Here is a 22,328-nt window from a genome sequence, read left to right as displayed (position 1 = left end):
ACTAATTTTTAGTGTGGACAAAACTGAAATATTTCAGAGAAAGAAGTCAAATAGAAGGCATGTACCAACAATTTAGGAGTAGAGGATAACAGTGTAATCTATTTGATAGGACTGTATTCAGGGCCTGGTCATGTTCGATTAAGAAACAGAGATTTAACCTACTTATATATATTGGCCTCCGTATTGAGAACTTTTCTTAGTATTAACATGTATTCACCCCAATGTCAAGTTGTGGGGGATTCTGATACCTTCAGCTAAGGGATGGAGATAGGCCAGACTTTGGTTAGTATCTTGCAATAATTAAGTGTTATTTCTATTGTTGGAAATTTTAGCTCTAACACTACTGATTAAGCACTTTAACTATTTATATTTTCATGCTTAGAGATAAAAAGTATTTCTCTTTAAATTTTTATTCAAGTATGTTTTAAGGCAATTTGAAGTATATCATTTGTTTTTCTTAATAGTGTTTATCAAAGCTGTAATTATTTGTTATGACAAAACTACTTGGCATTGTCATATTAGTTTAAACTTCCCTTTGTTAAGTCCAGCAAATAATTGGTTGCTTTTACTGAACAGAAATCAACTACACTGCAAAGCCACTGACACTGAATTATTTGTGGAGATTTAACATGTAGGGAAATCTTAATTATTCACAATATACTTATGTTATGATGTGTAGATGATTTGTTTACTATCTTTAACTCAGTCAAAATATAAGCAGATATTTGCATAGAAGAGAATTGTTGCTAATACCCTTTGCATTACTGAATGCTACATGTAAAATTAATTTTCCTTGTAAGGGATGTGAGAAATTTTTTCGTTCCTCATTTCTGTTTCTTCTCTTCAATTTCTATGAAAATGTAGATTTGATCTTTTTATAATATAAGGAGAGTGGAACAACTGATGGGAAGCAGCATAGGTTTCTGGCAAGATCTGAAAGTGTCAGCTTATCAGCTCTCAGTCTCAAGTATTTATATAATTCTCTAACAATCAACAGCAGATTAAGTAGGAGGAAGGATGGTTGATCCTGATATTGACACTTTGAGTGTAGCTCTTACCCCTTGTTAGAACACTCTTGTTCACAGTGCTTCAGTGAAGCTGATCTTCGTTTTGTTTCTTGAACAGCTGTTGATTCCTGCATTGGGACCTTTGCATATGGTGTTTCTTTTTTTCTTGAATATTTTTTCTTATGGTTCTTTTGGACTTATTTCAGTTCTCAGTTTAAATGACACTTCTCATAGCACTTAGCAATATCTGAAGTGACTTTGCTTTCTTGTTTATCTGTCTCCTCTAACTAGAATATAAGCTTCTTGAAGGCACGAGTTCTGTCCTGTTGACTTCTATATCCAGCTCCTAGGAGTGGCTGGCACACTGTAGGACCTTAAATATTGTTTTATGAAGAAAGATTCTATTTAAATAGTATATGACAAAATCATTAGAAATGCCTTATTTTCTCATTCTGATTATAATTAAAAACATGGGCTGTAGCCCCCAGATAGTGGCATTTTAGTGCTCCTTGTTGTGATGGATAAATTATAAGCCATCCTGTTCGGAGGTTTGCTGTTACATCATTTTGTCAACTATTCCCATGTAATTACTTACTTCATTTACAGCCAAATAAACTTAGAACAGTAGGGCCTCCTTTTACCCACATCCAGCTTCAGTCTGTCTACAGTCTGTAGTGTATCTCTTGGAAGTTTTTTGCGGTGCAGATCCTGCCTGCTTGGGCTTTTGCCTTAAGCACGAGTGTAGTAGAAGAAGTCTAAAAGAGAAGAGGGTAGATTCGAAGAGAGGAGAGGATTTTTAAAATGGATGAAATGAATTCCTAAGTGAAAGTGTGGTAGACTTGGAGTTGTGCAGCCCAGATCCTCCTCCAAGGAAGAATTGCAGCCTAGCTGTGGAGAAGAAGGTAATCAGAAAGCCTTCAGCTGTCAGCCCCTTCAAGGTCAGCTTCTGCTCTGAGAGCCTCCTCACCCAAGGTCCCACTCTTCCCAGAGCAGCTCTCATCCTGAAACTGAGCAAGGCAGAGGGATGAAGGCCCAGCCTTTTTGTTTATCCCTGAGACGACTTTGACAAGCAGTGTACCTCCAGATTCCCTGCCTAGTTGCCTGAGGCCTTGTGAGGCCTGTATTGTAATTTGACTTTTCTCTCTAGAATTCTGCTTCCTCTACATTCTTTCACAGGTGTTGATCCCTAAGAAACTCTTGTACCCCATACCATCTCAGTGTCTGTTTTCAGAGAATCCTGGTCACAACAGGGAGGTGTAGGGGCTTCATTTTGTCCTTGAATCTTTCATACATTCTGTGTTTTTTTTTTTTTTATTTGGTGTGTGTGTAGATATGAATTATTCTGAGATGGTCTACAGCTTTCACCCTATTCTTAAAGCTAGATTGAAAACTTCAGGTCTTTCTTACCAAGGAATTAAGAAGGAAAGGCTTTTGATTTTTTGTATTCAGGGTCAAACTAAATATTGTGAACCTTTGATTCTGGTTAACATCTAAACCAAAGCTCTTGATATGGGAGCATTCTCTAGTGACAAAGCAATTTAACAACCTGGCAGAGGCCTTTGGAGCTGGTTCTAATATGCTGCTGCAGTGGCTCTTGGAAGCTTGGAAAGAATGATGGCCCATAGCAATTGAAGTATATCTATCCGAGCTGCATGTCAGACAGTGTAGGAAGGGATCAAAAGGCTCAGAGAAGTGAGCATACTAGAATGGAGCTACTTTTTGAGACCAGAAAAACCCTCTGCTTGTCAATGATGCAGTAAGGAAGTGTAGTAGTGAGGGGAGCCCCAGCATCATAGAAAAGCCTTAAGAGTGGCTTTTTACTGTAGATGGGGACTGATAGTAGACGATACATTTACAAAATTGGACTCTAGGAACAAGGGAGATGATGGGATCCTGGAAGAGTAAAGCCTAGGGAGCAGCACTTTACTGTCAGGCAAGGAAGATATTTTAGTTTTCTGTTGCTGCCATACAGATAGCCACAAATTTAGCAGCTTAAAGCAACACCTATTTATTATTTCATAGTTCTGTAGGTCAAAAGTAGGTGCGGTGTGTCTCACTCAACTGGTTCTCTGCTTCAGATTTCACAGGGCTGAAATAAAAATGTTGGCAGGAATTAGGGCACTAGGGATGAATGCTTCCATGCTCATTCAAGCTGTTGGCTGAATTCAGTACTAGGAGTTGTAGGACTGAGGTCTCACTTGCTTGTTTGCTGTTGGCCACAGTCTTTTATCTGTTTAATTTCTGTTGTATCTAGTTATATGTGGGTGTGTTTTCTAAACTGATTTCTGTTGTAGTTTTCTTTCTGTTTCATTGATTTTTGCTCTTATTCTTTTTCCTTTCTTTGGTTTTATTGTTACTTTTGTAATATCGTAATGTGAACACTTAGCTCATTCATTTATAGCCTTTTTTTCTTTTATAAGATTTACAATTAAGGCTATACATTTTTCTCAGAACACCTTCTATGTGGTATCATGTAGATTTTGATAGTCTTTTATTTAGCATTCATTTCTAAGTATTTTAAACTTCCCTTAATGATTTGTTTTTGACCCACTAGTTATTTGGGAATTGTTTTAAAATTTGAAATATGGGCTTTAATGAAGTTATCTATTTGTTTTTTAATTTAATTCCATATTGAGGTTAGAGAAAACATTGCATGTAATATTTTGCAATTTGTCTTATGTCACAGTGATTACTTTTGTAATGTTTTGTGTATACTTGATAAGAATATACATTCTCTAATTGTTGGATGAAAAATTCCATATATTCCATATGTCATTATGTGATCCCCTCATATTGTTATTTCTTACATATATGTTTTTTATTTAAATGCTTGCAGTAATGGAAAGAGGTGTGTCGAAATCTGTTGTGATGTTAGATTTGTCAATATATTTTTCAGATTTACTTATTTTTGCTTAATATATGTTTGCCATTTTATTAGGTGCATTTACTTTTAGAATTACTATTCTTTCTTTTAAACTGAAGTTTTAAAATACCATTATGTAGTGACCCTGTCTATTCTGATTGATATCTTTTATTTTAAAGTTTATCTGATAATGATTACAGTTAAACTTATTTCCTTTTATTAACATATGACCAGCATGTCCTATTCCTCCTTTCACATTAGAACATTAAGCATCCTTATGCTTTGGATGTATCTTTTTTTTGATGTATCTCTTACAACAGCCATTAGTTGGTTTTCTTCCTTTATCTAATCTTGAAATCTTTCTCCTTTAGCGTAAATGTGACTTTTCAAATTTGTTTGTCTTACTTCTCTTTTTTCTCCTTTTTAAAAAAAATTGGGTGCCTTTTACTTGGAACCTCACCAACAGAGTTGTTAAATTTCTGATTTTTTCTCTTTTGCCAGCTTAATCACTAAGTAATGGTGTTTCAACCTACCTCTAATTTGTGTTTTTTTTTTTAAATGAGTGAAGTTGACAACCTTATTTAAAAACCATTTGTTTCTCTTTCTCTGTGAAATGTTTGTTCATATATTCTATAGCAGAATTCCTTTTTTGGGGGAGTTGTTAATGTTTTTAATGATTGCTAGGAGTTTTTTTATATGTTAGGAACCATAAGCCCTTTGGCTATATGTTACAAACATTTTTACAAGATTATAATTTAGATTTTTATTTTGCTAACTTCATTTTTTATGGTTATATAATTGACTTTTTTTTTTAAGACTTACCAGTTTTGTACTTTTAAATAATTGGTCCATTTATAATTATCTTCCTACACAAAATGGGATGTGGATCCTATTTTATTTTTTATAGCTGGTTATTTAGTTGTTTCATACTGTTTATTGTCTACTCCATTTCTTTCTCATTATTTTGAGATACCGCTTTAACCATGTTACCATCATATCTAAATTTCCACATTTATTTTACTTTACTTTTGGGCTTTTCTTCTATGTTCCATTGGTATGGCTTTTGATTCATGCCAGTTTAGTTATTGAAGGTTAGTAGTCTTCTTTATTCTAGTCCCTCCTGTTAACTTTAGTTTTTTCAGAGTTTCTCATTTTATCCTTATTTAGTTTTGTTTTGTTTTGTTTTGTTTTGTATTTTTTATCATGATGTCCCATCTGCACTACCCATCCTGAAAAAAAAAAACAAACAAAAACCCTGAAACCGGTTGCCCTTGATATGGTTATTGTGTTAAAGTTAGAAATTAACTGAATGTAAAAGACATCTCTGTGTTGAGTTTTCCTAAGCAAGAGCATGCGTTGTCCATTTATTGCTTCATGTCTTCTGTTAGTGCCCTCAGAAGTGTTTTAAATTTATTTTCTTACAGGTATTATACAATTCTAAAGTTTATCTTTTTTATTCATTCTGTCAATCAAGATCTTTTAAAATTGGCTTTGGTTTTTATAAATGGAAGTTACCGATTTTTATGTATTAATTTTTTACCCATGTAACTTATCACATTCTCTTATTGATTGTATTTCTCTTAAATTTTTTGGAAAATTTTTTAGCTATGCAATTTTTTTTTAGCTATGCAATAACATTTAAATATTTATACCTCCAGTTTCCTTCCTTTTGTTTAATGGTGTTGGCTAGTATTCCAATATGATATGCAGTGATAATGGTGGTAGTAGACTTTCTTATTTCTAACTCAGCAAATTAGTAGTAAAGTTATGCATTTCATGGTACTCCTCGAACCTTCAAAAAGTATATTTTCACAGTCTTTTTAAATGAATTTCCCCTGGTGGATCCTCTTACTACACTTTGTGCTTTTCTTACTACTGCATGGAAGCAACTTTTGACAGCTTAACAGTCTATATTTATAGTTGTTCCATATCATCACTGATTACTCCATCTTCCCCTTATTAATTTGCTATGCCTACTGACTGTATTTATCTCCTGTTTTTTTCCTGAAAATAATGTGCTGTTTTCATTATTTTGCATGATTTCCAGTAGCAGGAATAGAGTGTTCCGTGAACATTAGAATTTCTAGTCAGAAATTTCTAACAGACTTGGGACAATTTTGAATTAAACCACGACTCCATTTTTCTTATTTTCTCTGTAGGATTGAAATATTTAGAGTTTCTGAGGTTTGAGAGCTCTTATTCCTTTCTTGCAGTACTGGCTAGTCTAAAACCAGCAAGTTTGAAGCATGCATTTTTGGTGCAAAGCTGTTCTAAATCTCAGTAATGTGTTTTTTGCCAAAATTGCCTTTGTATTTTCAAGGCAATGCTCCATTATCTTCTAGCTTTCAGTGTTGCTGTAATGAAATCTGATGCCATTCTGATTCTTTATCCTTTGTTCCAAACTTTTGTTTTTTTTTTCCTGCAAAAAGCCTTTAGGCTCTTTGTCCAGATAATGTCTTTGTAAGTCTCTTTTCATCCACTTTGCTGGGCACATTGGTGGTGGATTCTTTTGATATGGATCATGTCCTGGAGTTCTAAGAAATTTTCTTGAATTATTTATATGATTTCTTCATATTTTCTCTATTCTCTTTTTGGGTAGGGACTCCAGTTATTTGGATATTGGACATCTTAGACTGGTCCTCTAAATTATATTTTCTAATTTTATTCCATGTTTTAAGAAATTCTGATTTTTACTGTCATTTTTAATTTCAAAGAGTTCTTATTTATTCTGATACTTTTTTTAAAGTAGCATCTATTGTTGTCTCATGGATGCAGTATCTTCTCTCATCTGAGGATTTTAATGATAAGATAATCTTTTCCTCACGCTTTTTAAAAAATATATGTCTCTTTCCTACAAGTTGTCATTTAAATTTTTTATTTATTTTGGCATATGTCTTTCACAGTGGAGTTTCAAATATCTGGTGTTATTTACCTCTTTGCTTATTTTTAAGACTGGGAAATTCATAGACAGTGATTGTGCATGGATAGGAGTTGTCAGCTGTTTGTGTCACTGTTAAAAGATCTGGCTGTGCTGTTTTGTAACAATTTCATGTTGATAGCATTAGATCATTTCTTAGACTAGGTTGATTATAGGAAGGTTCCTTTTCCAACTTCCTGTCTTCTGGAGCCAAGAAGAAGAAAATTGGAGGTCCCAAAGTATACTATATTAACTTTTGGTTAATCCTCTTGTTTTCAATATATTTTTCCAGCCCTCTTTTTATCCTTTTTCGAAAATGGACCTCTAGTCTTCTGCCTCACTGAGAAAGAGGGCCATTTTCCCTGATGTGCAGAGTAAAGGATGGTTTCTTAAGCCAATTTTTATGCCCTACTTTCCCTCCCATTCCTGGACGTTCCCAGTGCCACCTAGTGTGGTACCTTTAGGGGTACGGCAGTGCAAATTTGGCTGCTCCCAATTTCCTTCTGTCTTTCTCCACTGCTGTTTAGAATTCAACTTTTTTGGTTTGTAAAGTTAATCACTACTTCTCATTCTGTTTTCTAGTATTCAAATTTTTGTCACCATTGTTTCCATTTCTGTTATTTTTGTCCTTGAGAATAGTTTTAGTGGGGTTCAGGAGGAATCAGAAGTTCTTGCAAGTAGTGAATTCCTTGGTTTTTTCCTAAAAGTCTGACATATCTTGAATTAATACTTTTATCTTTTGTCTTTCTTAATTTAGATAGAAAATTATTGCATTATATTGTTTTCTAGGGAGATATTCTATTTTCAGAATTGAGATATTAAGGGTAACAAAAAGGATTTTCCACATTGTTACATAAAATGTTCATTTGAAACGTGTAAAGGAAATAATGACTATTATGTGCAGTGTATGAAAATAGCACTAATTTGATGCTTTATCTTTTTATACAGTTGATTTGATACTTTAGTTTTTATCACTCATCAGATGCCCATGTGCTTTATGGGAAGCTGGATTCTTCTTGACTTTCGGGGGCCGAATCTGGATTAACCTAATCCAGTCATCCTTATTTCATTCCTTTTGCCATTGATTGATTTAGTGAAGCGTGGCCAATGACACTTGGAGAAATTTGTTGGGAAAGTTTTTCTTTCCTTTCCAAGATATAAAGAAGGGGCAGTCTCTCTCCTTATCTTTGAACAGTAGGTAAGGTGATAAGGTGATACTTGGAACTACTACAGCAACTCTGGGCCATTAAAGGACAAAAAAGTTATCACTCTAGGGATGACACAGGGAAAACATATGAAGAACCTAGGCCAGTTATGATGCTGAGTAATAAATTAACTAATCCTGGAACTCCTCTAGCTCTGGTGCTGTTTATGTAAAATAGTAATTCCTCTGATTGTCTTACAATAATACAAATAACCATTACTTGTAGCCAGGTTAAAAAAAGAATCCTAAGTAAATAAACATTCTCAAGTTCTAATTACATAAACATTAAAGCTTAAAACTTCAGGTTTCTGAGAAGTTAGTGGTTATTATTTTTCCACTAAAATAAGCTGAATTGGAAATTTATATCTTTTTCTTTCATTATTACTGTCTTTGGCCATAATTTGTGTGGCTCTGACATTTTAGATATTTGGTAAAACTGGTAATTTTATTCTTTTATTTTGGTATGATTCAGGTTGACCTGACATTTTACTAAATCTGGCTCCTAGGACTGATTGAAAAAATATCTTATTTGTTGAAATATGTGCATTTTCTTCATGAAACTGGTTTTCTTTTTAATTTGTAAATTGTCTTCCCAAAGCTTTGGAAGCATATGTTTTTGATACTGGCATTACATTTTTAATTAATATTTTAGATGCAAAAGGTGGCAGTTTAAAAGATTGTTTTGTTAGTGACTTATCCTTAAAAGCAAGTGGCATTTGGTTTTATTTTACAATAGAATTTAATCTTACATGTTTTTTGTTAAAGTAATGTTACCAAAACTCTTACTGAACTATTTGTGGTGAGCTTTTTAAGGATGTTTAAGATTTCACATGCAGTTAACTGATCACAGATGAAGTTGTAAATTAATACCTCATGAATGTATTTGACTGCAGGGCATTGTTTGTGACTCAAAACTGCTTTGTTCCTGTAAACTGTGAAAGAGGTTTAAGCATATGGATTAAAATTGCATGGTGATACCGATGTACTTATGAAAAGACACTGTAGTTGGATTATTTAAAATGTACTAAAATATTATGAATAGCCATAAATTGTAATAATTCCCTTAAGCTTTTAAGGGTTGTACGATTTAGTTTTATTCTTTTGTTGGATTTAAACACCTTTATAAGAAATTGTTTTGTTGCTTTTAAAGCTGTGCATAGTAATAAGAATAACCATTGATATAGTATGGTGATGAGAACAGCTAGTTTCCCAGAAAACATGTATTTTTCCAGAAATGTTCGCAGTTGTATCAAATACATACATGAAGTGTTTTCTTGTTTTCATTTAAGTCATTGTTTTACCAAAACATGTAGGATGAGTAATTATTCATTGTTATCTTATAATATAAGATTATTAAGTGCGTTTTCAGTGTAAAATCAGATTTACTTGCTGTTATTTTTGTTTTACACTATATGAAAGCCACCTGATGTAGAATGTACTCTTCTGGTTATGACAAACTGTGATGTATCTACCTTCAGTGCCGGAAAATTGTCAGGGACTTGTTCTGGAAGACAGTGGTAAGTTAGAGGAAGAAGAAACAAGCTTATAATTAATTTCTTTAGTCGCTAAGGCAAATGCTAGATCATAGCATGGAAAGGTTGTTGGGAAGCTTTTGGAGTTCTGATCTGTGTCACCCTTTTAGGCCTCTTCATTATTTGAAAACTTTGGTACCTGTTTTACAAATATTCTGTTTTCTGTTATCTTCTTAGTTCTTATATGGTTGACATTTCCAGCACCAATTATCACTCTTCCTTAAACTCCTATTATAGCTACCTGTATCTTCATTCCACTTGAACAACCCTCTTTCACATTTTGAACCTAGTCGTTGCCCAGAACTGCTTTAAAAAGTCTGTATCCACATCCTGTTTCTCTCCTTCCCATTTTCACCTTACTCTCTTTATCCAGCCTGAGTGGCATGGTGCGTTATTTCAACTACATACTACCATTACCTTCAGTTCTCTCTCCCTTTTGACCCTGCCAGTTTCTAAACTTGGGTAATTTTAATTGTGTGCCTTGCTTTTTGACTTTTTAATCACAATTAAGTTATTTCATCATACAAGGCATTTTTAGCCATTTTGGATCCTGCTTCTTAAACCTTCATAAGCAGATTGTTCACCAGCTCTCAATCACTGTCTGAAATGACTCTCAAATCTCACCTCTCTTTGCTCCTTTCATGTTCATTGTCCATATCATCTCTTGCATTAAGAACTGTAGCCCTCTCTTCTCTGGTTTTATGTCTCCAGTGGTTCTCCCTTTCCACTTTTCCTATCCCAGCAGTACATGAGGGATTGGATCCTCATGGAGCTCCGTCTCCCCTCTAAATTAAGAGAGTCTCCCTTCAGTAGTAATTCTCGATTGAGGTGCCAAATCCTTTGGGTCTCTGTGTGGTGTACGTATGGTTTTTAAAATACCCTAAAAGTGATTTTTTTTCTGTCTGAGGTTCTAAAGGGTCTGTTGTAGGACTTCCTCAATTCCATCTGTAGTGCTATAGGTGTCATCTTTCTGAAACCTGGATTTATTCATTTTAAATATATAGCAACTTAGTTTTTGCCAAGGGCTGGATTAGCTGCTGGATAAGGAGGATGCATGTTTGCCTTTGAGAATAATATTAATGTTACTGTACATCTGTCATTTAGCAGAACTTAATTATTAAGTGCTAAATATTTCCTGCACTTGTCCTTATAATAGTCCTTTAGTGTAGGTAATGTTAGTCACTGTACAGATGAGTAAACTTGAGTCTCAGAATTCTTGAGTTGTCACATAGCTAGTAATTTAATAAAAAAGTGGTAATTGTTTGGATAAACACTTGAAAAGGCTCTTCTGGAGAGTATCAAGTATCTAGTTCAGGATTAGAACTTCACAAAGTTAAGGTTGACTTAACTTAGAAGATAATGTCTTAAGCTCAGTCTTTAAACGCAAGTATGAACTTAGGCACTGAAAGTGATAGGCCAGAAGTTATGTGTATAGCATGGTTATATTGTGAACAGTCTTTGCAAAAGACGTGCAGACACATGAGAAAGCATTTTATGGAAACAGCTCAATGTGACTGAAGCATAATGTGTGAATTGGGGAACTCAGAGTGAGTTTAGTAGATACAAAGACATTAAACTACATTCATATTATGTATATACCCTCTAGAAAATTTAGATTTGCTATTTAATATGTGATGGGAATGATTTTAAATAGGAGAGTGAATTGATTAAAAAGTGTGGAGAACGGGTTAGAGGAAGGCCTTTCTGCAGTCATAAAGACACGTTAGACTAATGAAATATCCCAAAAAAGAAAAAAGGAGGCCCTGAAAAAATTGGAATCAGATTGAAGGGGAAAGAGGTGGAACTAAAGGTTATTTGTGAGCTGGAATCAACAGACTTACTGATGTAAAAAAGTCAGTGAGAGGAATGACTTCTCAGGTTATATTCATTGTGGGAGAGTGGTTGTGTCAACCTGAGGTAAAGATATTAATAATATATAGTACACAAAGTAGGACATACTTAAGGCCCTAATAGGCTCTAAGTAAATATTTATGTAAGCTGCTTCCTAAATTGTCTCCCAGTTTTTTTTTTTTTTAACTGAAGTGTGTTTAAACACCTGGACAGCTGTGGGCACTGAGACCTTTTCATTTTTCCAGCCTTAACTAGATACCAAGGGCCCAGTTATATTCCTGTTCCTGGGAGGAAGCACAAAGGAAGTTCTGGGACTTGCCTATCTAGTTGAACTTCTTGAGTTTAAACAGCTTATGAACTTCAAGTTTTCATTTTCTCCAGCACTGGAAACAAACTTTTACTAGAGATCAGGTAAATTGTACTGTGGTTTAAAAAAAAAAAGAAGAAAAAAACCATAATATACAGAAGTAAACTTTTTAAAGATATTTTATTAACAAGTTTATTAATAAAAGTTGTCTAAATTTATACTACCACCATTCTTCTATGAGCTTGTACTGACCCTGCATTTTTGCAAACATTAAATACTTTCTTTTTTTAAATTGAAGTGTAGTCAGTTTACAATGTTGTATCAATTTCGGTGTACAGCAAATTGCTTCAGTTATACATGAATATACATATGTTCAAAAAGTAAACTTTTAAAACCTCACTAAAGAGGCGTTTACCTGAAAGTCTCACTGTTTTTTGTCAAAATTTATAAACTATTAAAGCTACAGTGAAGATGATCTCTCTACATACCTCTGAGTGGAACCTTGATAACTAATAGTGTAGCAAATAGGATCTAAAATGGGTTAGCAGTGTTATTTTACTTCTTTTTCTTTATATCTATGGAAGTTAATTGGCCTTAAGTTATTTAAGAGATTATCTGAAAAGCAAGTAATGTTTTATAAGTCTGTATTGCAACAGATTGAGGGAGGGCGAGTACTTTGAAAATTATGTTAATAGGTAGAAAATGAAAATATAAATGAAGTAGTTTATGCTTCATTGTTTAATTGACTGGATTAAACTTTATTGCAATTCAAACATCACACACACACACACACTCCAAATACAACAAAATACACATTCACAGAAGTCTCATGGCTTCTTCTGTGAACTGCACATCACTTTTTTATGACACTCTGCTTTACATATAGTAGGTGTTTGGTAAATATTTGCTGAATTGAACTAGACATTTTGTTTCTCAAAGCGTCGGGAAGATTAAGCATAGGCAAAGATGTCAGTTGAACCATGATGAAGATTAAAATTACTTAAAATGTATTCTTATTTAAAAAGCAATGTTTCTTTTTCATTGTTGAGAATTTGGAAAATACATAAAAATACAACAAAAAAAAATAAAGATCATCAGCAATTCCACCATGAATAGAGTATATTGAATCACTGTGTTGTGTACCAGGAACTAACATAGTGTTGTAGGTCAACTGTACTTCAAAAAACACACTTATAGAGAAAGAAATCAGATTTGCTGGAGAAAAGGGGGCTTGGGGGAGGGGGAATTGGATGAAGGTAATCAAAATGTATAAACTTCCAGTTGTAAAATAAATAAGTACTAGAGATATAATGTACAACATGGTTAATATAATTAACACTGTTCTGTCATATGTGAAAGTTAAGAGAATAAATCCTGAGTCTCATCATTTAAATTTTTTCTTTTTATTTTATATTTATACAAGATGATGGATATTCACTAAACTTATTGTGGTAATCATTTTGTAATGTACGTAAGTCAAATCATTCTGTACACCTTAAACGTTTACAGTATGACAATTATATCCCAATAAAACTGGAAATAAAAATGGTACTACTATATAAACAACAAGTTTATACTGTACAGCACAGGGAACCATATTCAATATCTTGTAGCAACTTATGAAGAAGAATGTGAGAACGAATATATATATGTGCCTATGTGACTGAAGTATTGTGCTGTACACCAGAAATTGACACAACATTGTAAACTGACTGTACTTCAATAAAAATATATTTTTTAAAAAGGTAACTACATTTTTCGAAAGAAATGAGTACTTCAGGAAAGTTGCTATCAGTTTGCTTTCTCACAGTGGTGCTTCTCAAAAAGTGGCCCTGTAGTTGTCTCCTGTAGTGAATCTTATTTTGATGATTTTTTAAATCTCTACCTTTCCTCTAAGATAAAATTCTCCTTTGTGGAAAAAGGAGAGAAGATGGAATGTATGCATGTCATCATACAACTGAAAATTGATGCATTTCTGTGATGTATGGAAAATTAGTAGTTTCCGCTTTCTTAAAATAATACTTTTATACTCTATTAGGATTCTTGGCTTACATGTGGCAGGAAGCTGAACTAGCACTAGCTTATCTAAAAAGGGAACTTAGCAACTTAGTCACTAAAACTGCACACATGAAAGTATGGGTACACAGATTAGGCATAAGGGTTGACTAAATTTAAGGACTCAAAAGCTGTCAGATTTTTCTTTCTTCAGTTCTTTCCTTTGTCTCTGAGAGTTATGTACAGTTTGTCAGACTTCTTCCTCTCTTTTTTTACTTTGACTTTGTGTATGTATTATGGTCCTCTGCTAGCTTTTCCTTCTTGTTTATTTGGAAAGCTATCAGTACTGTTGATTAATCAGTAATTTCAGATATTGTTTTTACATTTTTATTTTATATGCAAGATAAATATCCAGAAAAAATAATTTGGTTTAATATTTTTGTAAGATTTACAATGTATTTCATTATTTTTCCTCAAAAGAGTAATTTCAAATGAAATAACCACGACTGGAGTTTCATTTATTTAATGGCTGAAAAAGCCTTCAATTTACGCCAGGGACCAGCTGATAAATTTCAGTATTTGTGATGCCAGTATTTATATTCTGAGGTGTTAAAATGCTTTTATGAAAGAGGTAAGTGGTTTACCTAAAGAATGAGAAAAAATTAACTTCATTTTTATAAGTTACAGCTTTCTCCATTTTTGCTGAATGCTTTAAACATTTGTTTTTACATTGTTCCAGGTTTTTCTTCTTGCTAATCAACTAATGTGCTAAATGTGTTTTGTTAAGGTGACCCTTTGAGATGGCTCTTACAGACTAAGGAGAGGCACTGAATTTTCTAATGTTGTGGAAGAGGTTATATTTAGCTGTTGGTATTTCAAGTTGGAACACTTCATTCTACTGTGCCTTTAGTTAATGAGTCATCTGGAGAAAATGGGCGGCCTCTTGCTTTTAGGAAGAGTCTGTAGCAAATAATAATAATAAGTTAAACGCTGTGGGAGATTTTCTGCCAAATAACAAACTTAAAATGGAAAATGTTTTGTAATACATTTTATTGCCCATATGTAAAATATATGCTAAAGGATATAGAAGCATTTTGCTTATTATTATCTTCAGCTGATAAAAACAAATAAAAAAAACCCCAATGTCACATGTAACAAAAAGAAAGCATTTTTAAAACCAAAGTATTGTGTAGATTGTTATGAGTTACAGACAAGTGGGAAGCCAGCTTAACTGTAAAATTCTTTTATATAAAGTGGTCAAATCTTAATGATAATTGTCAGTAATTGGGGAAAGTATTGTGATTTTTGAAGTACTGATTTCTTAAAGTGTTTTTATGTTATGTCTAAATTTTCCCCCATTAAAAAATTTAAAAAATACATATAAAATTTGCCATCTTAACCATTTTTTAGTGTACAGAGGTATTAAATACATTTGTAATGTTGTTCAGTCATTACCACCATCCATCTCATAACTCTTTTCATCTGGTAAAACTGAATCTCTATGTGCATTGAACAATAGCTCCTCTTTTTCTCCTTTCCCCAGTCCCTGGCAGCCACCATTCTACTTTCTGTCTCTTTGGTTTTGATTACTCTAAAATACCTCCCAGAAATGGAATTACATGGTATATGTCATTTTGAGACTGGCTTATTTCACTCAGCATAGTATCCTGAAGATTCAGCCATGTTTGTGATGTGTCAGTTTCCTTCCTTACTAATATTCCATTGAGTCGATATACCACATTTTGCTTATCCATTCATCTATTGATGGACATTTGAGTTGCTTCCATGTTTTAGCTATTGTAAATATTGCTGCTATGAACATGGATGTACTGATACCCTATTTGAGATCCTGATTTCAGTTGTGTTGGAATATATACCCAGAAGTAGAATTGCTGAATTATATTGTAATTTTTTTTAAGGTTTTGAGGAACCATTATGCTGTTTTCCACAGCAGCTGTACCATTTTTCATTCCCACCAACAGTGCAAAGGGTTCCAGCTTTGTCGTATTCTTGTCAAACACTTGTTATTTTCTGCTTGATAGTAACCATCCTAATGGGTGTGAGGTAATATCTCACAATTTTGATTTGTCTTTACCTAATGATTAGTGATGTTGAACATCTTTTCTTGTGCTTATCGGCCATTTGTATAATTTTTTTTTAGAAATGTGTATTCAAGTCCTTTGTCCATTTTCGAAGCAGGCTGTTTGGTTTTTTTCTTGTTGCATTTTAGGGGTTCTCTATATATTCAGGATCTTAATCCTTTATCAGATAATTTAAAAATATTTTCTTCCATTTTGTGTGTTGTCTTTTTACTCTGTTGATACTGTTTTTGATGTACAAAATTTTTAATTCTCATGAAGTTTTGTCTATTTTTGTTGTTGCTGTTGCCTGTTCCTTTGGTGTCTTATCCAAGAAATCATTGCCAGATCCAATGTCATGAAACTTTTGCCCTGTGTTTTCTTGTAAGAGTTCATCATTGTAGCTCTTAAATTTATGACTGATCCATTTTCAGTTAATTTTATGTATAATGTTAGATAAATGTCCAGCTTCATTCTGTTGCGAGTAGATACGCAGTTTTTGCAGCATCGTTTGTTGAAAAAACTATTCTTTCTTCATTAAATTGTCTTGGCATCTTTGTCAAAAATCTTTTGACCATATATGCCAGGGTTAATTTCTGGGCTTTTTATTCTTTTCCATTGGCCTTTATGCCAGTTCATATTTTTTGATTATTGTAGCTTTGTAATATGTTTTGAAATCAGGAAATGTGTGTCCTCTATCTTTGTTATTTTCAAAATTAGTTTTGTTACTTGGGGTCTCTTGAGGTTCCATATAGATTTCAAGATGTATTCTGTTTAATTTCTGGAAAAAAGGTCATTGGGATTTTGATAATGTGCTAAATTTTTATAGTTTTCTTTGATACCTCATATTTGGTTTAGTATGACAGCTTTGCAATATTAGAAATTTTTAGAGTAGTGAAGGATATGGGAGATACTGATTCTAATTTTGGTTACCTTAATTTACCTTACCTAATTTTGGTTACGTATGTCACAATGTTTGCATACTTTAGTTTTCTCATCTGCATAATATTTTTTTACTTTTCTTACAGGAATGAAAGCAGGTAGCATGGGATAAAGAAGAGCATATCATATTGAGAAACTGGAAATTTTAAAATCTTAGAATTCAGATTTTTAATGCAAGATGTCTCTTTTGAAATAAATTTGCAGGGTTTACTTGGGCACAGAATGACTACATAACTAGCACCATGAACTGTGGGATTTTTTTCCATTTTTCTCAAATTTATTTATTTAACATGGATCTATCTAGACTATTGTGAGCCTAGTGTTGTCTGCTGTATGAAGAATACCAGTTCTTTACTCATTCTGTTCGTTTACAAAGATCATGTGGAGTATGCTGGAGGAGAATTTGATTCTGCCTTAGGAAAGCCTGCATTTTGGTTCTTCCAGCACATGGCAATCAGGATATAGGCCAGCTTCTGTCTTGGTAAGATGGCATCTGTTGTGAAGTCTTTATCCTTGTTTGTGGATCTCAAGGAATCATTTCTTTGCAGTGAAGTAGAATGTCCTGTGGCATATCTCTCTGTCCTTAATCGTACCAGTTTTGGAATATTGGAGAATCAGTCATATTTGAGAGATGGTTGAATTGGTTTGTTTTTTTTCAACATTTATTTAATGAAAATGCTTGTGGTTTTGAAATCCTAAACTCAGTATATCCAAAACTGAACTCCTAATTTTCCACCCCAAACCTCTTCTACCTGCAGCCTTCTTTTTTCCACTTCATAGCAGTTTTATCCTTCTGGCTATTCAGGCTTCAGAAACCTTAGCATTATTCTTGATTCTTTTCTTACAGTGCATATCCAATCCTTCACAAATCCTGCTGGACCACCCTTGAAATATATCCTGAATCTAATCAGTTCCCACCCTTGACACCACTACAGTCATCTGTTCCTTGCTTTGTGCCACCATCATTCTTTGCCTGGGTTAATATAGTAGCCTCTACTAGTTTCTCTCCTACTCTTGCCACCTTCATTCTATTCTCAGTACAGGAGACAGGTAGACGTTTTAAAAACATAAGTCAGATCATGATGCTCTGATAAAAATCAGTAAGGTATAGAAATGGTAAAGAAAGGAAATATAATTTGCAGGTAATATGATTGTAAAACTCAGAAAATATCAACTGACAAATAATTAGAAACAAGAACATTTACTTGTTGGGGCGTTAAAGAATTGATACACAAAAATACATTTTTTATACTTTATACAAAGAACCACAGACAATAACTTAACTGCAACATAAACAGAGTACAGCTACATATCAAGAGATTAGTACAAGTGGGGTTTATTTTAAAATGAAAGGATATTTTAAAATGAAAGTTCAGTATTAGGGAATCTATTAATATGATTTACCATGCTGAGGAAAGCTTCCCAGAAGGTTACTGTTGTTTGCTCATCAACTTTAGACCAGCTAAAGGAATGAACTCTGCTATTTGGTGGCTGAACCACACCTTCTCAAGTGAGATCTCATTCTTTACATGTTTTTCCTTCCTCAGGCACTCTTCAGTCAGAACTAGAGTACCATATGGAGCTTTCTTGTCTCTTACTGTTCCTCTTTTATCATAGTTAATTCTTTATGTTAAAATTCCCTTGTTTAACTTACTGTGGATTTAATCTTTTTATTGGACCCAAACTAATAGATTTTTGGAGAATTTTTATATGATTATTTTCATAGATGCTAAAAATGCATTTGCAAAATTCAACAGTCATTCTTCTTTTATTAACTTTTTATGAACTGAAGTATAACACACATAGAAAAGTATACAAATCATAAGTGTACAGCTGAAAGAATTACCTCAAAGTAAACATACTTGTTTAACTGCCATCCAGTTCTAGAAATAGTACTTGGCTAGCAGCCCAGAAATACCCCAGGCCCCTCCCCTCTTTCTTCCCCAATGGTATCCACTATACTGACTTAAAACATCAGAGATTAGCTTTGCTGTTTTTGAGCTTTAAATAAATGAAATTATATAGTGTGAATTTTTTGTCTCTGGTGTCTCAGGCTCACTTCGTGTGATTTATCCACATCATCACTTGTGGTAGTGCTTTGTTCATTTTCTTTTCTATGTCCTATTCCACTGTATAAATCTATCTCAATTTACTTTTGTATGCTACTGTTGATAGATATTTGAGTTGTTTCTAGTTTGGCTCTATTACAAATAATGCCAGTGTTGAGCATTCTTGTATTTATCTTTTGGTGCTCATGTGCACATATTTCTGCTGGAGTTGTATGTAGGTGTAGAAATACTGGGTCACTTAGTGTGCTTGTCTTACAGTGTACTAGGTACTGCCAGAAAGATTTAGAAAGTTTTGTATTCCCATTAGCAGACCTGAGAAATCCAGTTGTTCCACTGGTGTTTTCAGGCTTTGAAACTTTTGTTTTAGCCATACTGTTGTGTGAGTAGTGGTATTTCATTGTTGTTTTAATTGTTATTTCTTTGACCATGATTACTAATGAAATTAAGCATTTTCTTTTTTGCTTATGTACTGTTTGTATATTCTTCTTTGCATGTTTAAGTTCTTTTCCCCAATTTTCTGTTGGATGTTTAATAATATTTGGTTCATAGGAATTCTCTATATATTCAGGTTGTGACCCATTTTGGTTGGCGAATGCCTTCTGTGACTTTGGGATTTGCTTTTTCACTTTTTTAAAGGTATCTTTTTCTAAGCAAATGATCTTCTTTAATGTGGATACTCATTTTGGATACTGTATGATTTTGCATATGGTTATTGTTATTTCATCCTTAAATGTTCTATAGAATTCAATGATAATACTGTCTAGACCTGGAGTTTTTGTGTGTGTGTGTGTGGGGGGGAATATTCAATTAAAAACAGTTAAAGGACTTTTTAGATTTTTCTACTTATTCTTATATTAGCTTTGGTAAGATTTATATTTAAAAGTATTAGTATATTTTGTCTAAACATTAAAATGTGTTGAGCATACCCTTGTTCATAATATCTTCCTTCGATGTCTTAATATGTGTGTAATTTATGGAAATGTACCCTTTTGCACTTCTGCTAATAATTATTTGTTCCTTCTAAGGGTTTATCAGTTTATTAGCCCTTTCAAAGAACCAGCTTTGGCTTTGTTATTCACCTATAGAGTGTGCTTGTTTTCCCCTATTCATCTCTTTGTTATTTCTTTTTTCTATTTCTTTGGGTTTAATTTGCATTTCTATTTTTATATTCTGGAATGGACACGTGACTGTTTAAAAACACATTTTTTAATTCATGACATAAAGTTTGCATAAAGTTGGAAGGCAATTTGCAAACTGGTTAAAATAATTGCCAATTAAATCTCAGTCCAAGTCCTACTTCTTTAATATGTAAAGAACTCCTAGAAGTCAACAAGAAAACAGCAACAGTTACTTAATAATAATGAGCAATGTCTATAAACAGATGATGGATGGAAAAGTTAATATTAATGGCACATAAACATATGAAAGGATGTTTTACCTTTTCTCATAAGAGGAATTAAAAATAAACCTGTTATGATAATTCTTATATATTATATGGGCAAGGATATGGAGAATAGGCACTTTTGTAATGTGGTGGTGATATAAATTGCCACAACCTTTTTGAAGGAACAATTTATATTATTTATGAAAATTTTAAATGCCTTTGATCTGTGAACTTTGTGTATGTGTAAGGAGTTTGTTCCCGTACACTTGTTAAAGAAAAGAAAACCTAGAAAACACTTATCGGTTTATTCTACAGATTAGGCTGTAGCTGTGCGGTGGAAAACTCTGAAGCCACTAAAAAGAGGTAGACTGTCGGTGCTGGTTGTTATGTCACGAGCCCTATAAAAGATTGTTCCTGAAATATGTATTTTATTAAAAGAGTTTGTGGATGAAGTGTTTGTGTTTTGTGTGTACTTACTGAATTTCTGAAGTGCCTGTGTATCTTTTACAAGGTAAATGCTAAGTGTTTGTTGTATGTTTATGGAATTGGATTGACTTCATCTGTATTTGACACAGCTATTCAGAATTTCTTTTAGTGATGTTGTATTTTCTCACTTCATTGGAAGCTCATTGAAAATAGAAGATGTGGACCATATTATATGCTCATTAGGTGTTCTACACTGCCTGGCATAATGCATTGGATGTTGTATGATCAATGTTTTGTGAATGCAAAATAGAATTAGTTGAAACTCAATCACTCATTTGTTTTACAGTTTAAAAACCTGATCACATATTATCTTTGATGGTCTTTTTCATAGAGCACTGTGGTGGATAGATACAGCAGTCATTGTTTTATTTTCATGTTACGGAAGAGTGAACTGAGCCCAAGTGAACAAGTGGTGTCTCTAAAGCTGGGATTGGCAAAGCCTGTGGGCTAAATCTGTCCCACCACCTGTTTTTGTATGGTTTGTAAGCTAAGGATGGTTTTCATATTTTTTAATGGCCGAGGGAAAAATAATATGACATGAAAGTTACATGAAATTCAAATTGCAGTGTCTGTAATTAAAATTTATTAAAGATACTCATATGTATTCATTTATGTATTATCTGTGGCTGCTTTTCCCCACTATGGTTGGGTTGAGTAGTTGCAACAGGGATTTGATGTGGCATTTTCATTACTTCATTCACACTGTTACTTGGCACACTACACATCTCAGAGATGCAGTTGTGATCAGTAGTGTTTCAAGTGTCATACATATTGCTGTGCTGTACACTTAATTTTTTATTACTGTTGCATGCCCATTATGTCAAAACAAGAAGGGGATAGAAAGGGGGACTTTTAATCTCATGGTTTTAGGGGAGTGAACTGTGGATTATTTTATTAAATTAGATGGTAAAATATTGGGTTTATTATGGTCTATTAATAGAATACAGTATACATTGCCATTGCCAGGCTAAGCCCTTAGAGTATTCCAAGCACAGGAAAGCAATTCTCATAAAAATTATAAAATTTAAAATGTCTCATCATAGCAGATTTTTTTTCACAAACAGAAAAAAAGTGAAAATGAATATGCACTCAAAGTAAGATTTGGAGTGGCTCATTTGTTAGCCAAACAAAGAGAGCCACTTACCAATGGTGAGCTAATTAAACTGTGTTTCATTGTAGTAGCCAAAGAAATGTGTTCAGAAAAATAAATTTAAGACTATTAGCCTTTTGGTGGCAATAATTGCTTTAAGAATTGAGGACATTGGTAACAACACCAAAAGTCAATTGAAGAGGATAATGATTTTCCTGGACTCTTGATGAATCAACAGATGTTTACTGACACTGCTCAGTTATTGATTCAAAGAGATAATGCTGAGTTTCAAGTGACTAAAGAATTAATTAGCCTCCATGGAAAGTCTTTGTAGAACAACTGCAGGCAAGATTATTTTCAAAGAAGTTGACAACACTATTTCCGTATAGTCTGAAGTAGAATCTGTTAAGATGTGTTACAAATGATGGTGGTAAAAATATGTGTAGAACATAAAGTTAACTGGACCCATTGACAAAGTTTGTGAAAATGTGAGGCTTTTAAAGTCTGTCATTATTCATTGTATTATTATGATTACAAAGTTGTAGAAAATATTTGACTCTGTTATTTATTACTGAACCAGTGATATAAATAGTGAACTTCATT

The 22,328-nt window shown here is 33.3% G+C and overlaps 1 protein-coding gene across 4 annotated transcripts in view; it reads left to right on the top strand.

Annotated features, from left to right (window-relative positions):
* The window catches only part of ADK (adenosine kinase), a 410,069-nt gene that overhangs the window by 99,849 nt on the left and 287,892 nt on the right, over positions 1–22,328 (top strand). The window lies entirely within an intron of this gene.

The sequence above is a fragment of the Vicugna pacos genome, chromosome 11 (assembly GCF_048564905.1).
Source record: "Vicugna pacos chromosome 11, VicPac4, whole genome shotgun sequence".
In the NCBI taxonomy this organism is placed as follows: domain Eukaryota; kingdom Metazoa; phylum Chordata; class Mammalia; order Artiodactyla; family Camelidae; genus Vicugna; species Vicugna pacos.
This window is presented reverse-complemented; position numbering and strand designations above follow the sequence as displayed.